Source organism: Elephantulus edwardii, unplaced genomic scaffold, assembly GCF_000299155.1.
Source record: "Elephantulus edwardii isolate Elephantulus edwardi_28Jun2011 unplaced genomic scaffold, EleEdw1.0 scaffold00076, whole genome shotgun sequence".
In the NCBI taxonomy this organism is placed as follows: Eukaryota; Metazoa; Chordata; class Mammalia; order Macroscelidea; family Macroscelididae; genus Elephantulus; species Elephantulus edwardii.
The window spans coordinates 2975260-2990983 of NW_006399826.1; the positions used below are offsets into that span (position 1 = coordinate 2975260).

Consider the following 15724-nt stretch of genomic DNA (forward strand, 5'->3'; position numbering starts at 1 on the left):
TGGGTCGGTTCAGACTTTATAGTGCACACAATGACTTCTACTTTCTGTCCACATTCATCAGTTCTTTGAATTAGTTTCCTCCTTTACATTTTTAATGTTGTTTTCTATATTTAATATATAGCCATTTCAGAAGTGGATGCCACTGCTGCTTCCAAGCTTATTTTAATCAGGAAGCTCCACCAAACACTGTCCACCATGGGTAACCATTATCGCATTTGGCACATCAGTGTCACAGTGTTTAGCATGACAACAACAACAAGTTACCTCTTTACCAGACAGGGCTATATCACTTAGAATAATGTTTGACAAAAAAACAATTTAAACCAGGCCCAGGGCCTCAAGGGCCAAAGGCCCTAATGGATTTTTAAATAGAAGGCCTTATCAGATCTTCTCACTTCCCTTAGCAAATCAACATCCCACCCTACCACTCACCAAATCCCAGTCAACAGCTTTTGTAGAACCAGTTCTTGTAGATGACTTTCAAACTGGTCTCCAGTGCCATGACTGTATCTCTTATACAAGTAATTTCTGGAAGTTGACCCTCAGAGCTTTACCCTCTTTGTTGAAAATACTGATTAATATCTGTTCAAATACTTCTGGGAGGAACAGCATTTTGCGCTTGATCTGAAGGCTGGTCAGCTGCCAGGCTTTGGTTTATGAGAGAGACATACAGATTATTCTGACAGGAGAAGGTAAGGAACATTCTCATGAGTGCTGGTACAGAAATAATGCTCGGATGCTTAACTGTGACACATAATGGTATTTTAGTCTTGCTCTGTTCCACTGGGCATTCTTTCATTTTTTTGGGAAAAAACATCCCCTGTCTCACATATCTATAAAAGCTCAGGTTGTGATTTATTCCATCCTGCCTCTCATCTATGGTGGATTTCACCAGCACCACATTCAAGTCACCCATTTCTTGGCTGTTTGCTTTGAGTGTTTGTTTTTAAATTCTAGCTAGTCAAAAGTACAGGTATCTCTACATGGATATTCAAAAACTCCAGTTGAAATTGGGGAACATGAGATTGTAGGGAGCTGTCATTGTATAGGAATCACTTGGTCTTTTTGTTGTCAAAGAAATGTTTTGAGTTTGGGGGACTGCCAATCTGAAAGATATTGAGGCTCGGCCCCTGATACTGCTGTTATGAAGGAACAGCGAGATGCTTAGGGCTTAGGGACCAAAGATGTGTACGGTCACAAGAAAGTTCTGTCTTACAGGGCTATTGTTCCCCTCATTTGAAAGGAACCATAGGCTACTGGTACCACTTACCAACAGCTCTGACAATTAGCTACACAGACCACAGAACTGAAAAGAGTACAATTATATTCAAGAATGTGAGTCCTCCTTCCCCTTGGAATCTGCTGCTGTGTTTACCCATTTCTATGGACACTAACGCCAGTGGAGCTCTGAATCCAAATTAGGTTTCTCTCTTATCGCTCTTTCTGTCCTAACCTGCTTGTCTGGGCATCTGTGATCATACTACCCATGATAATTACTCAGACTTGAGACCTTGGGTGGAGTTTTTAAGAGTCTTTTGACACCTTCAGAACATTCTTGGTTGAGCAAGCTGACGCAGGATGGTAGAACAATTGTGTCCTACACCCTCAAATATCAAGTCTGACTCCATTTGAGTCATCGTGTTTGCCCTTGGGGCTTGTGACACATCTCAGTCGAAAGAGATTTTTTTACCAATATATTTTGTGTAATATTTAGTGGTATTTGAAGGATTACTTCTTGGAATCTTAAAACCAGGTAAATTTTTCTGGTTGTTTTTCACTTGGACATTTTTGGGGTTAGTTTTAGTGTCAAACAATGCTTAAAAAATGCAATTCTTTCTTACTAATAATCATGAGTGGGAACTCTAGAGATTAAGAAATTGAACTGGCAAGTATTATAGATGAGAAGGGATACAGAAATGATAATAAAGCAAAGAGGAAACAGAAACATCTAGAACATTCCAAAAGAAAGCCAATGGGAGTAAGCATGAGTTAAGACAAATATTGGTTGCCTTGTCATTATCTCCCATACTTGAAGCTTCAAAATGTAAGTCTCAACTTCTCTCAGAACCATAAAAACTTGGGCAATAAACAACATCATTCATATTATGTTTATTACCATATTAATAATAAGTCATTTGAGCTGAATGTTAAGAGGCCTGGTTGTTGTCCCAAATTTAATTTTAAGAACAATCAAAGGCAAATCTATTCACCTTTGTGATCCCTGTAGTTGTTGTTGTTAAGAACCATTGAGTAGTAGGCGACTCATAGAGACCCTATGAACAAAAGTCCTCAACACTTGTGTGACTTTCATCCTCTCTCCAGGTTCATAGGGTTTCCAGAGGCAAGCTATTACAGAAGTGGAATTGTGATCCCTGGTATCAATAAAATAAGGTTATCTTTCATTTACAACAGGGAGCTCTCATGGTGCTGTTTGCAAGGAGTGAGTGGTATACTGACCCAAAGGCCACACTTCGCGGGCAGATCAAATCCACCAGCTGCTCTGAGGGAAAAAGAAAGGCAATCTCCTCCTATGCAACTTACAGCCTCAGAAAATCACAGAAAAGTTGGCTGTGAGTCAGTTCTCACTTGACAGCAATGTTGTTTTTTGTTATGAGTTGTTGAGTTGACTGTGACTCATAGTGATCCTGTGTGCAACAGCTTGAACCCTGCACTATCCCGGGCCAGTCTCTCTGTCTCTGACACACCTAATCCCATTGCCCCAGTTATTGTATCAATCCATCTCATCCAGGATCTTCCTCTCCTTCACTGTCCCTCCACCCTTCCAAGCATGATGTCCTTCTCTAAAAACTGGTCCCTCCTGATCATGTGGCCAAAGTATGTGAGATGGAGCTTCAAAATCCTAGACTCCAAGGAGGAACTTGGTAGTTCATGGTGTGTTCAATTTTCTTCTCTAGCACCACAACTCAAAGGCATCAATTCTTCTTCTGTCATCCTTAATCATTGTCCAGCTCTCAATGTTTAACATGTAATTGTATATCCTGGAGCAAGCATACCTTAGTCTCTAGACTAACATCATTGCTTCTCAGCACTCTGGAGAGGTCCCTGACAGCCAACTTCCCCAGGGCAATTTGTCTTTTGATTTCCTGACTTCTGGTGCCAAGACTGTTGATTGTGGAGCTGAACAAGCTGAAATTGTTAATAACCTCAATCTCTTCTCCATCTTTCATGGTACTGCCAATTGGCCCAGTGGTGAGAATCTTTCTGTTCTTGATGTTAAGTTTCAATCCATATTGTAGACTAGTCTTTGACCTTCTGCGGCAAATGCCTCAGGTCCTCCTCAGTTTCAGCAAGCAAAGTTGTGTCATCTGCGTAATTCAGGTTGTTGGTGAGTCTTACTCCAACCCTGATGCCATACGTCTCCTCAGTGCTGGCAATGAGACAGTGCCTTTAACTATCCTCTCCTCACAGAACATGCTGGTACTCTGCAAAGGTGTTAATCCATCTTTCTTAGACTAAAATATAGCAGAAAATACAATGGAAATCGTAATTTACTGCTTCAGTCATGTAAGCATGAGGGAAATGTGTGGATCTGGTAGTCCATTAGCACATTGAATTATTTAGTTAAGTTGGTATATAGGCAGATGTAGTGATAAAATCCAAACTTCCATCTAATCTATGTTCAAGCCATTATATGGTTCATCAGAATGAAAGTGGTGTGGTGTCTAGCAGAGAAATGGATTTTCAAAAGCATCCACTTATAAATCTTGCTGAGTTCACTTGCCCTCTGACATCAGGGCCAGGCCATGTCACCATCCATCTGCCTGGACTAAAACTACCTTCAAAATCAAGTAAATAAAAGCTCAAACATCTTGCCATTGAGTCAACCTGAACTCATGATGACCCTACGTGTTACAAAGCAGAACGGCTCCACAGGGTTTTCTTGGGAATAATTCTTTATGGAAATGGATGGCCAATCCTTTCACCCAGTGAGCTCCTGGATGAATTCATACTACCTGCATTTAGGTGTGTAGTCAATTGAAACTGCTTGCACACCCCAGGGGCCTTAGATTAAGAAATAAAGGGGCTTGATAGCATATCCTATTAGAGTTAAGGGAAGACACAGAGAAGCAGAACTACTGGTCAAGTCTAGCAGTGAATTGTATTGTACCTACATCCTCTGGCTTCAGTTTGTGGTGTAGTTTTGGGACACCAATATGGTGCCTACATGAGAAACCTCAACACAAAAAAGACAAGAAGAAAGGCAGATTCAAAACATAGGTATCGACTGACAAATATTATACAGAGTAAAATAAGTCAGTCACAAAAGGACAAGTATTATGAGCTCACTATTCTGAAATGCTGAAGAAAGTTTTACACACAGAAGGAATAATTCTTGCATGGTTAACCAGGCATGAGAATGGAGGAAGATGGGAATAATAACTAGTAAATAGATGATAGATATGTATTGAGACAGATAAAGGGGAAAAGAATATATAATAAAAGGATGGTTGGAGGGGGAAAACAACAAAAACACAGAGATTGAGTCCGTCAGGACAAACCTCTTCTTCCTAAAAAAAGAGAACTTTCCCTTTTCCAAGATAATGGTTAAATTGTGCTAGCAATTGAAAGACCACACACATCAGAGGTTGTGACCAGAGAAAAGAAGTTCTAGGTTTCTTTAATAGCTGGCTCTCATGCCACAAATGAATGCCAGAGGTGCTCAAGAAAGACTTTGTAATGGGAAATGTCTTCCCCTGTCTGGGCAGAAGTGCCCAGCACTCTGGCCTAGTCACCATTCACACTCTCCCACAAGCAGGTACAGCTAATAGTACCGCAGTCATGTTGAAGGTCTGACACAATCAGTGAGTTCTCATGGAGTGAATCCCACAAAATCAATATATAACTTTCCTTGTTACAGGCCTTCAGTCAGTGATGCCAAGTAAGACTGTAGTGTTTGAGAGTCGCAGGCAGCTCTTGACAATTACCTCATTTACTCCTGTGGTTTTGTAGACCGAAATCTGAGAAATGGACACTTTTTTTTCCTCTTCACTCAAAAGCCAAAGTCTCAACTGCCATCAAGTTTCAACTGACCCATAACTGACCCTCCAGGCAGCTTTCCAAGGTTGGAAAGCACACAGACTACCCACAGAGGTGATGATGAATTCAGAGTAGCAGAGGAGTGCGACCTGCTGCTGCCCAGGAACCCCGCTCATTGTGACCCCAAATGTGTTCAGAGTAAAGCTATGTTCTTTAGGATTTTCAGTGGCTGATTTTTCAAAAGTTAATTAGCAGTTCTTTCTTTGGTGCACTTCTAGGTGGACTTGAACTGCCAGCCTTTTGATTAACAGCCAAATGACATTTGCCTCAGACCTGGATTCTCAGGTGTCCCTGGAGCCGCTCTGATGGAGGCCACATCTGCCTAGTCCTTGCAGACTGGCTTTCTCTCCCATTTTGTTTAAGCTTCTGGGAGCGAATTTTGCTTTACGATTTCCTCTCCTTCTAATATTTCAGTCCAGATGCCCAAGGAGGTTTTTGAAAATTCAGGTTTTTTCGTAATAACAATAGTAATGGCATGGATTAAAATAATAGGTGTTTTCCATCTGTATTGACATTTACAGTGCTTCTTAGAAGTGAGGTGAGGGGGTATGTGAGACTTCATCTCACATTCTTTGGGCATGTCACCAGGTGGGCTAGTCCTGCTGGAAAAGAACTTTATGCTTGGCGTGGGTGGAAGGTCAACAAGAAGACTCAATAAGGTAGATTGACACAGAGACTGGAACAATGGGTTTAGGCACAGAGATTGTGAGGGTGTCGCAGGACTGGGCCAGATTTCACTATGTTGCACAAAGGGTCACTATGAGTCAGAGCAACTCTAAGAACCTAACAACAAAGGATTGTTAGCAGCCACACTATGGCCTAGTGACAAGAAACTGCACTGAAACCCCAAAGGAACACAGTTCGAATCCAACAGCTGCTCCGCAGAAGGATGGGCATTCTCTTCCTGGGTGATTAACTGACTCTGAAAGCCCACCGGTGGGTCAACTATGGGTCAGTTCTGACTTGATGGTACAATAACACACTCTAGTAAGAGACAGATGTGATGTTACATGAGGAAGAATGTTGCAAAGTTTTTTGTGTATGCAAAATTTTGGAAAGAAAACCCTTGAAAAAATATTTTTAAATTAGACGTGCAGATATTACCTTGATATATTTCCAACAATAGACTGATTTTCCTCATGGCTGTTTTATCCCTTGCCACATAATTGAAATTTCTGTTCTAGGGCGACACTTTAATTCCCAAATAAGTGGACTCCAGCCCAAGTGTCTCATCAGCAAACTAACCTTTTGGATGTGGACACAGCAATCAGATGGATCTATAGTAGCACCCAAAGATCAGTGTCACTGGGCTAGTGTTCTGGGGGTTCAGATTGGCTCAAATAGGCATGAGCAGAGTCTATGCAAACATTCCTGCACATTTCTACAACTTCTTTACATTGAGCACTATTTTTACCAAAAAGAAAACTATACACCAGTCTCTCACAAAAATGCAAAAATCCTGGCCAATAGAATCCAACAACATATTAAAAAAAATAATTATTAATAATTCAGCATACCCCAGTGGGATTTGTGACAGGTATTTAAGGATGGTGCAATATAATAAAAACAATCAATGGAATTTGTCACACTAGTAAAACAAGAACAAGAACCACATTAGCTTATCAATCAATATAGAAAAGACTTTTGACAAAGTCCAGCATCCATTCCTGATTACACTCAACAAAATAAGAAGAGGAGGGAATTTCTGCAACATTAGTGAAAAGCATATAGCAAAATCAAGAGCATTCTTAATGGAGAAAGACTAAAAGCTTTCTCCTTGCAAATAGGGACCAGAAAAAAATGCCCACTAAGGCCATTCCTATTCAATATTGTATTGAAAGTACATTATTGCTGGGGCAATAAGTACAGTGTTGCTAGGGCAATAAGAAAAAAGAAGGAAATAAGAAGGATCTAAATTGGCAAAAATGTGGTAAAACTGTCACAATATTCAGATGTGATGGTGTACACAGAAAACCCTAAAGACTCAACCACAAAACTGTTAAATCTAGTAGACCAATTATCAGAGTGGCAGGATACAAGACTAATATACAAAAATCAGTGGGATTTCTCTACAGCAATAAAGAAAATACAGAAAAGAAAACTAAGAAAGGGATACCATTTATAATAACCAACCATAAGATGAAATACTTAGGAATAAACCTAACTAGGGACAGAGTTACACATCTTTTGAAGGTGAAATGGTTAAGCCATCAGCTACCAACTGTAAGGTTAGAGGTCTGATCTCACCCAGAAGTGCTTCCGAAGAAAGGTCTGAGAGTCTGCATTCAAAAGTGTACACTCATGAAAACACTCTGGAGTTCACTTCTACTCTGGTGCTTCAATCAGTAGGAATAGATCCAACAGAAACTGTACTGAATAGCACTGTCCTTCAAGCCTCATTACTACCATCCAAATCTTACTTCTCTATCTCTCCCTCCCTCCCTCCTTCCCTTCCTGTCTCTTCCTTCTGCCCTTCTCTCCTTCTCTCTCTCTCTCTCTCTCTCTCTCTCTCTCACACACACACACACACACACACACACACACACACTTGCTGTCAAGTTGGAAGACATTCAGAGCTGATGCTCCATTGAGTTTCCAAGGCTTTAAATCACATGGGAGGAGATGGCCCATCTTTATATTCCATGGAGCTGCTGCAGCCTTTGAGTTATCATCACAGCTCACCATGGACTAGGCCACCAGAGTTCCCCAGGAGCTACCATTCTAACACTTTTCATTTGGCAGTATGTTCCTTGTTTCAGTGCTCAAAAGAATAAAGGGCTATATAAGCACAGGACAAGTATAAAGCAGGGATTTGGTTTCCACTGACCTGAGCACTCATTTGAACCCTAGACCCTGAAAGCGAACCTGATATCTGTGTCCCTTCTCTGGTGCACACGCATTCTGTTACATGAAGCCACACTGACAAGAAAACCACGCTTCCATCCCTACTGCTCTATTTCCAAGGGTACATTATAAAAAGGGGTATAATGGCCAGTGTAAGTAAAGTAATGATGGAGATCATTTCACAGAATTCTAATGCACATAGTGTTCTTCTCATATGTAGTTTGTTTCATGTTACTGCCCCTTATTTTATTAGAAAGAAATTTATTTATGTGTAGTCAACAGTATGAAAAGTCTCTTCTAGAATAGTAGGGACAGCCTTCAAAGCAGTTTTAATTCTAGTCCACATGGAAAGCATAAATTAGATGAGAGTTCTAAGAAGAGAGGGTAGGGGAGCTCTGGTGGCCTACGTGATACAGAGTTACATCGCCAAGTCAAAGATGTGCCGTTCAAATTCACCAGTGACTTTGCAGGAGAAAGTTTTGATTTACAGCCTCTGAAAAACCATAGGCAGATTAGGTATGAGTGGATTTTGCCTCGGTGGCACCTAACAACCACAATATCACTTGAGATAGTTTCTGGTTTTGTAGGGGGAAAATTGATTTTTTAGAAGTTAAAATCACAAATCCAAGCAGATTATAATAACATCATTACCATTCTTAAAATATACAACTAAAATTCCTTTATGAGCCAACTCTAATTTATAACAGTTTACAAATTTATACAGCATGGATCATTTGGCAGTCTAACTGTCTTAAGTAAGGGAATCTATTGTATTAAACTCAAGATTCAGAGTAATTTGACCTTTCCTGGCCAGATCATCTCATTTGGTTTTCTGTTTCCCTGATGGCCTGTGATTCCTGGCAGTCATGCCTCTGGTCCCCTGTGTGGGGACTGAGCAGGCTCCTGGCTCTTTGCTGCCCCTGGGGATGGCCTTGAGCTCAACCCCAGACCACTAATTGAGCCAATGCTTGGTGGAGACAGGGCTCTTAGGGAGGCTGATATCAGGAAGGATCAATTTAAGGATAAATCAGAGCTTTAAAGTGGTTTGTTGTAGGTCAACCCTCAGCTGAGAATGTGCATTTCCACCTCTACTAGACCGAATCAGCATCAATTCTTTAACATGTTTCCACAGATCAAACTTAAAACGTGGATTCTGATTAAAATGTCTAGGGAGGAAATGCAAATTATCGGGGCAGGGGTGAGTCAAAAGGCACTGGTGAAGGCCTGTGATGAATGGCCAGCCTCTCACCTTCTCTTAATGTTTACAAGATGCTTTGTTCTTGGAAAGCTGTGAGCCTCGGACACCAAATGGTGTGATCTAAAACTGGAGTGATTCAGTACCTCAGAGTAGCCTTGTGGCATTTGGAAATCTGGAAAGAGCCCGTTCTGAAAGCCCAAGGATTGCTTGGTTATTAAATGTGAGAGAGAAAGAAAGAAGAAGGAGGAGAAGGAGGAGGAGGAGGGAGGGGGAGAGAGAGAAGCTGGATTCAGGTTCCAGCTGTGCTTTCTTCTTTCTTCTTGGAAATGCTGGGAGCAGCTGGGGAGCCATTGGTCCTTCCGTCCCTCTGTGTAAAGGAACGTTTAACCCTATGTTGATCAGAAGCCTCACCAGTAAGAGGCATAAGCATCTAAAAGAGAAAGAGAGATCATATCTGTTTCAGAGGCATAGTAGGACTATTTTTTAGTTTGAATGGATTGTTGTGTGCCTGCTGGTTCAGGTAAGGACGCAGTTTCTGGGGAAGAATGACAGCCCCTCTGACTCCCCAGTGAGGGTAGATGTTCTGCTACTCTGCACCAGACACTTAGATCTGAGTGTGTCCAAAGAAAGAGAACTGGAAGTTTCGAGATGATGGGAGAATGTGTGCTTTAAAGACCAATAACTATACCTTTTAGCTTTATTCCATTAAACATTCTATGAATACCCTTCTACTTCATTTTTCCCCTCAAGAGGAAAATTATTACAACAAGAAACATTTGCTTTATTTCTTAAATATCTTAGTTGTCATGTGCTATGGAGTTGGAACCGACTCCAAGCAGGTTTTCAGAGGCAGTATATCACACAGGAGGAGACTGCCCATCTTTCTCTTGCAGAGTGGCTGGTGGTTTAAAGTCCTGTGCCTTTGGGTTGGTAGTGCAACTCTTTACCCATCAAGCCACAAAAGCCCCATGAATCATGTGATTGTTCTGGCTAGCCACTACTGAATAGGTCAACTCATAGTGACCCTGTGTGTTACAGAGGAGAACTGCTTGGGAGAGTTTTCTTGGCCTTTAACTTTATACAAAATGCACTTTTATAGAAACCGAGAAGGTGCTGTGTTAGTCTGATTAAGTTATGATTTATCCAAACAGAAAAAAGACATAATCTTTTCACATAAGACATATCCCATAAACAAGCCCAGAGAAAGCAGCCAGTTTACAGCTCCTACCCAGTGCTCAGCGTGAGCGACAATGTGATGTCAACATGGTCCTTTCTAATAGAGAAATTGTAAACTCCTGTGTCGATGTTAGATTGTGTCCTTATTTACAGTAGGACCCAATTTAGAATACAGGAAATGTGTCTTGTCACACGCACAGAGAGGAAATTCTGCTCTTGCGTAAGTAAGATGTGGGAATTTTGGAAAACTCTTGTCGTTTCCTAGATAGCATGAACTCAAAGAAATGAGTGATCAGTGAAAAGAATGCAGAGCCCAGCAAACTGCTGTCTAGAACTCAGTTCCTGTTTGTAGAGTGCGCATTGTGTATCACTGTTCTGAGTTTTAATGAAGGACTGAGAAGACAGGTAGTTGGGATAACAGGAACGAAAATTCTGAGATACGCTTGATTTGACATGAAAACCACAGTGCAGTGATTTCTGTGAATTGTTGAATCTCTGAAAAGAGTCTTTTCCCGCATCTGAGTAAAGTTTGGCAAGTTCTAGATCCGTCTTTCCCACTGCCTTAGAAGTCTTTATCTCCTCTGAAAATGACATTTAAACAAAACAAAAAAAAGTGACTGTCTTTTTTGTCCATTCTCCTGAGTTTTTATTTTTAATTAAACATTTTATTCTGAGATAATGATCGACCAACATGCAATTGTAAAAAAAGGCAAAACAAAGATCACATTTTCCCTCCAACCGTGTGGTCGTAGTGGAGTTAAGTGCCGTCGAGTCATCTATGACTCGAGATGACTCTGTGAACCACAGATCTGAACTTTGCCTCCAAAGATAACATCCTGCAAACCTCCAGTGTAGTATTGCAGCTATGATATGTGTACCAATGCTGTCAGCATAGCGAAGACTTTCATCACCCTACGTATTCCTGTCATCACCCTTCTGTTTGCACATACACTTCCCTCTCACACCCATCACCATCTTCATTCCTAGCAACCACTAATGTGTATTCATTTCTGTAATTTTGTCAACTAAATAATCTTATGAGATGGAATCACATAGTGAGTAACTATTTTGAGCATCATTATTCTCTGGCAATTCATCTAGATACTGCATTTACTAATACCTGGCTCCTTTTATTGCTAAGTCATCTTTCGTTTTACTTTTATCCTCAATCAACATACATGGAAGCAGCAGTTAAGAAATGAAAAACGTATCACATTGGACAAATCTGCTGCCAAGGACCTCTTTAAAGTATCAAAGAGCAAGGATGTCAGTTTCAAGATTAAGGTGCTCCTAACCCAAGCCATGATATATTCAATTGTCTTATGTGCATGTGGAAATTGTATAACGAGTAAGGAAGACCAGAAAAGAACTGCTGCCTTTCAATTTGATGTTGGTGAAGAATATTGAATGTATTATGAACTGCCACAAGAACAAATTAATGTGTTTTGGATAAAGCGCAACCACGGTGTTTCTTAGAAGCAAGGATTAGTGAGACTCCGTCCCCTGTAGTTTGGGCATGTTGTCACAAAGAGTCAGTCCCTGAAGGATAGCATGCTTGGAAAAGTGGAGAGTCAGCACAGCAGAGACTCCGAGGATGGTGCAGAATCAGAATCGGGCAGGGATTCACTTTGTCAGACATAGATAGAATTGTTATTAGTTGAAGCTGATTCAATGGCACCGAACAGCAAAGAATAGTATTCCATAGTGTGAGTGTGCCACCATTTCTTTAACAATTAACCCAGATGGAAAGATATTTGGATTGATTCCAGTTTGAAGCTGTTACTGAGAAAGCTTCTGTAAATATGTTTTGTTTCTTTGGGATAACTGCCCAGGAGTACAGTTGCTGGGTTATAAGTTGTATGTTTAGTTTTTTAAGGAGCTGCCAGACTGTATTCCAGAACAGCTGTGTCATTTTACATGCTCACCACCAATGGATCTGGTCTCCTCATCCTTGCCACATTTGATGGTGTTAGAATTTTTTAAGCCATCCTGATAAGCATGTAGCTGATTATGATTTTCATTTACATTCGTCTGGTACCAGCTACTGCCAGCACCCACCTTTCAGTTTGTTGAACTATGCCGGCTTACTGTTGCTATGATGCGGGAAGCTGTATTTTTCAAATACCAACAGGGTCATCCATGGTGGATGGATTTCAGTAGAGCTTCCACACCAAGAGTAGGAAGAAATAACTGGCGATCTAGCACCAAATAGCAGCCAATTAAATCCTTATGGATCACAATAAAATCCTATCTGCTGCAGTACTGGAACGATGAACCCCTCTGGTTGGAAAGTAGATGTCTGGCCTCTTGATGTTTAGATGGTAAAGAAAAAAATGTTTATTATTTTCTCTTATTATTATTTTTCTTGTTTGAAACAGCCATTACTTTTCCCCAAGAGAATTTTACATGAAATATGGAAAGGATAAGATTCAAGTCTAATAATGAGGAGGAGGGCAGTAAGCATCTTTTCTCATAATAACACTACTTGGGTTTAGTCTGTGACTTTTTCTTCCACAGTCTTTGGAAGGATAACTGAATCTTCAAACAAGCAACCTCTCTTCAGTGAGTAAGTTTTCATTCCCCTTAAAGGAAGAGTGTTTTTTTTTTTACAGTGTAACCACGGATGGACTACAAAGTCATCAAGGTGACAAATATCTAACCTATTTGTGCAAAGATCTGTTTGGTGCTTGGTGAGGTTTTCCATAAAGATTGCATCATATAAGCCCCAAGTAGCAAGTTTAAAAATTGGTCGCAGGGTGAGAAGGTTTCCAACTCAAATCGAGTTGAGACTCGATTCACCTTCTTAATTACATTACCTTCTGTGTGGAACCCAAATATCCCTCTTTGTCCTTCTCTCTTCCATCTAATCTCTCTTTTCCTCCTCTCTTTCTTTCTCCCTTCCTCTCCCCTTTTCTCTCTTACTCTCTCTTTTCTCTTTGACTCATTCACTCATGTACTAATCACCCCCTGAGCACTTATTCTGTGTCAGATCCTAACTTAGAATGGGAGATCTAGTGGCCTAGCGAGTAAAGAGTTCAACTGCTAACCCAAGGGCAAGCAGTTCAAGTCCACCATATGTTCTGAGAGACAAATACAGGCAATCTCCCATGCAATTTATCATCTTTGAAAACCCACTGGAGGGTCAGTTGTGAGACAGTTTCAACAGCAGTAAGAGAGAGTGCAGCAAAGCAAAGTTTATCTAGGAGTTTGTAATCCATAGCAAAGGTGGAATTAAGAGAGGTGAAATGGGAGAGCTGACAGACTCCATGAGAACCTGTCATTTTCTAGCTTTCTAATCATGGGCAAATTGTTACACCATGCTGAGCCTCAGTTTAGTCAAAAGATCTTTTTGAGGATTAAATTAGATAAAATATGTGAAACAACCAGCACACAGGATGTGAAACAAATGGTCTCATTCTTCTCCAAAGTATTCCTTTACAGCTGTTGGTAAACAAACAACAAGCTGTTATTAGAGACAGAAGGGGCCAATTGTACACAGACAATTCATTATTTTCTAAGGGATAATTATTTGGTTTATAGATAAACCAAGAACCTCATGTCTTGCTTCCTAGCCTGGTGGCTAATAGTTTACAGAGTAACATAGCTACTGAATACTAATTAAATAAGGAAGGCAGATGAGAATTTTATTCTGGTTCTATTAATATTTCTGGAAGATTGCAAGGAGGGACTTAAGGAAAAAGCAAGTATGAATATGAACAGATTTTTTTAATAGCATTTTTAGATTTATCAACTACCGTGAAGTTACACAAAGCTATGAAACACCTATCCAATTAAAGTCGGCTACAAAAACAAGTAAAGATATTTTGCCTGGCTGGCCAGAAGGAAGAATGAAATTTATTGTCACTGTACATGAGTTCAAAGATCTCTCCCTGCTGGTCCTTTAGTGTTAAAATGTTTGGCCCTAACTACTTCTTGGAAGAAACATATGGTTGTCTGATTGCATACATATTCATAACCTCAGAAACCCTACAGGGAAGTTCTGTCTATTCTATTCGATAGGGTTATTAGGCATTAAAATCAACTGATGCAGAAGTTGGTTTGGTTTTTGTTGTTTTCTGCGACTTTTTCTGTAACCAAGTTCAACTACTGAAGCCATTCAAGGTTAAATTATCTGATCTTTATTGACATAACAGAACTGGTTCTGACTTGATGCCAATGAGTTGTATGAGTCATTGACATAATATAATCCACAATGGCAATGTTCTAAAGCCTTACCTTGGTAAGTAGCAACTGGAGTCTTAAAAGCTTGTCAGAGAAGAAAATCAAAGGTGCACAGAGACCATTATTCCAAAGAGCTAATGTTGTTGATATATGGCATCGAGATGGAGCCAATGCATAGCCGACCACTTGTACCTCAAACTCCATTACCATGATGACCTGGCTAACACTACTGATCTCTATAAAAGGAATCACAGTAGAAAGGCCTGGATAGAGCAAGTGAAAAATATGGAGTAAAACACAAAACTGTAAGAATGACTAAGCTTACTGGTCTGAGCAAAGTGATGGGCACCCCAAGACTGCAGCCCTTAGTCACCCTTTTAACCTGGCATGGACCTCACCCCTGTGGCTTCCCATGCAGCCACACAATAGACAGACCTACAGGATGAAAGGTGTCATAAGGAAGACTCTCACTCCTTAGAATAATCACCCAGATAAAATCAGAAGGGCAGAATTTGCTCGGAGATAAAGTTCAGAACAAACAAATCTGATTTGGAGAAAGTGCAACCAGGCCGCTCCTTAGAGGCAAGGATGGAGGGGGAAACTCTATCTCACTGACTAGGGGCATGTTGTCAGGAGGGGTTAGTTCCTTGAAAAAGGCATCACGCCTTTTCAAGCAGATAGGGCTCCCGCGAATATGGTCAATGTTCCCAAAGCTCACAGGACTTTTTGCAAAACGTGTGGCAAGCACCAGCCCCACAAAGTGACACAGTACAGGAAGAGCAAAGACTCTCTGTATGCCCAGGGAAAGCGGCACTATGACAGGAAGCAGAGTGGCTATGGCGGGCAGACCAAGCCAATTTTTCATAAAAAGGCTAAAACTACAAAGAACATCGTGTTAAGACTTGATCATGTTGAGCCAAACTGCAGATCTAAAAGAACGTTGGCTATCAAAAGACGTAAGTACTTTGAAATGGGAGGAGATAAAAAGTGAAAGGGTCAAGTGATCCAGTTCTAAGCTTCATCTTACTTTATCAAGACACAATAAACTGAGATTTTCCTGTTTACTTCATTTGGGAGGCAAATAAAATGTCCCTTTAAAAAAAAAAAAAAAAAAACAACCGAAAAAGGCATCACACTGGGAAAGATGGAGCATCAAGGAAAGAAAGGAAGACCCATGAGGAGACGGACTAACCCAGTAATAATGAATTCAATCAGAGCAGAGATTCTAAGGATGGCACAGACTACGGCAAGTTTTTATTTCGTTCA

The 15724-nt window shown here is 40.6% G+C and overlaps 1 pseudogene; it reads left to right on the forward strand.

Annotated features, from left to right (window-relative positions):
* The first annotated feature begins 15152 nt into the window (after positions 1-15152).
* LOC102876610 lies at positions 15153-15473 on the forward strand (annotated as a pseudogene).
* Positions 15474-15724: the final 251 nt, after the last annotated feature.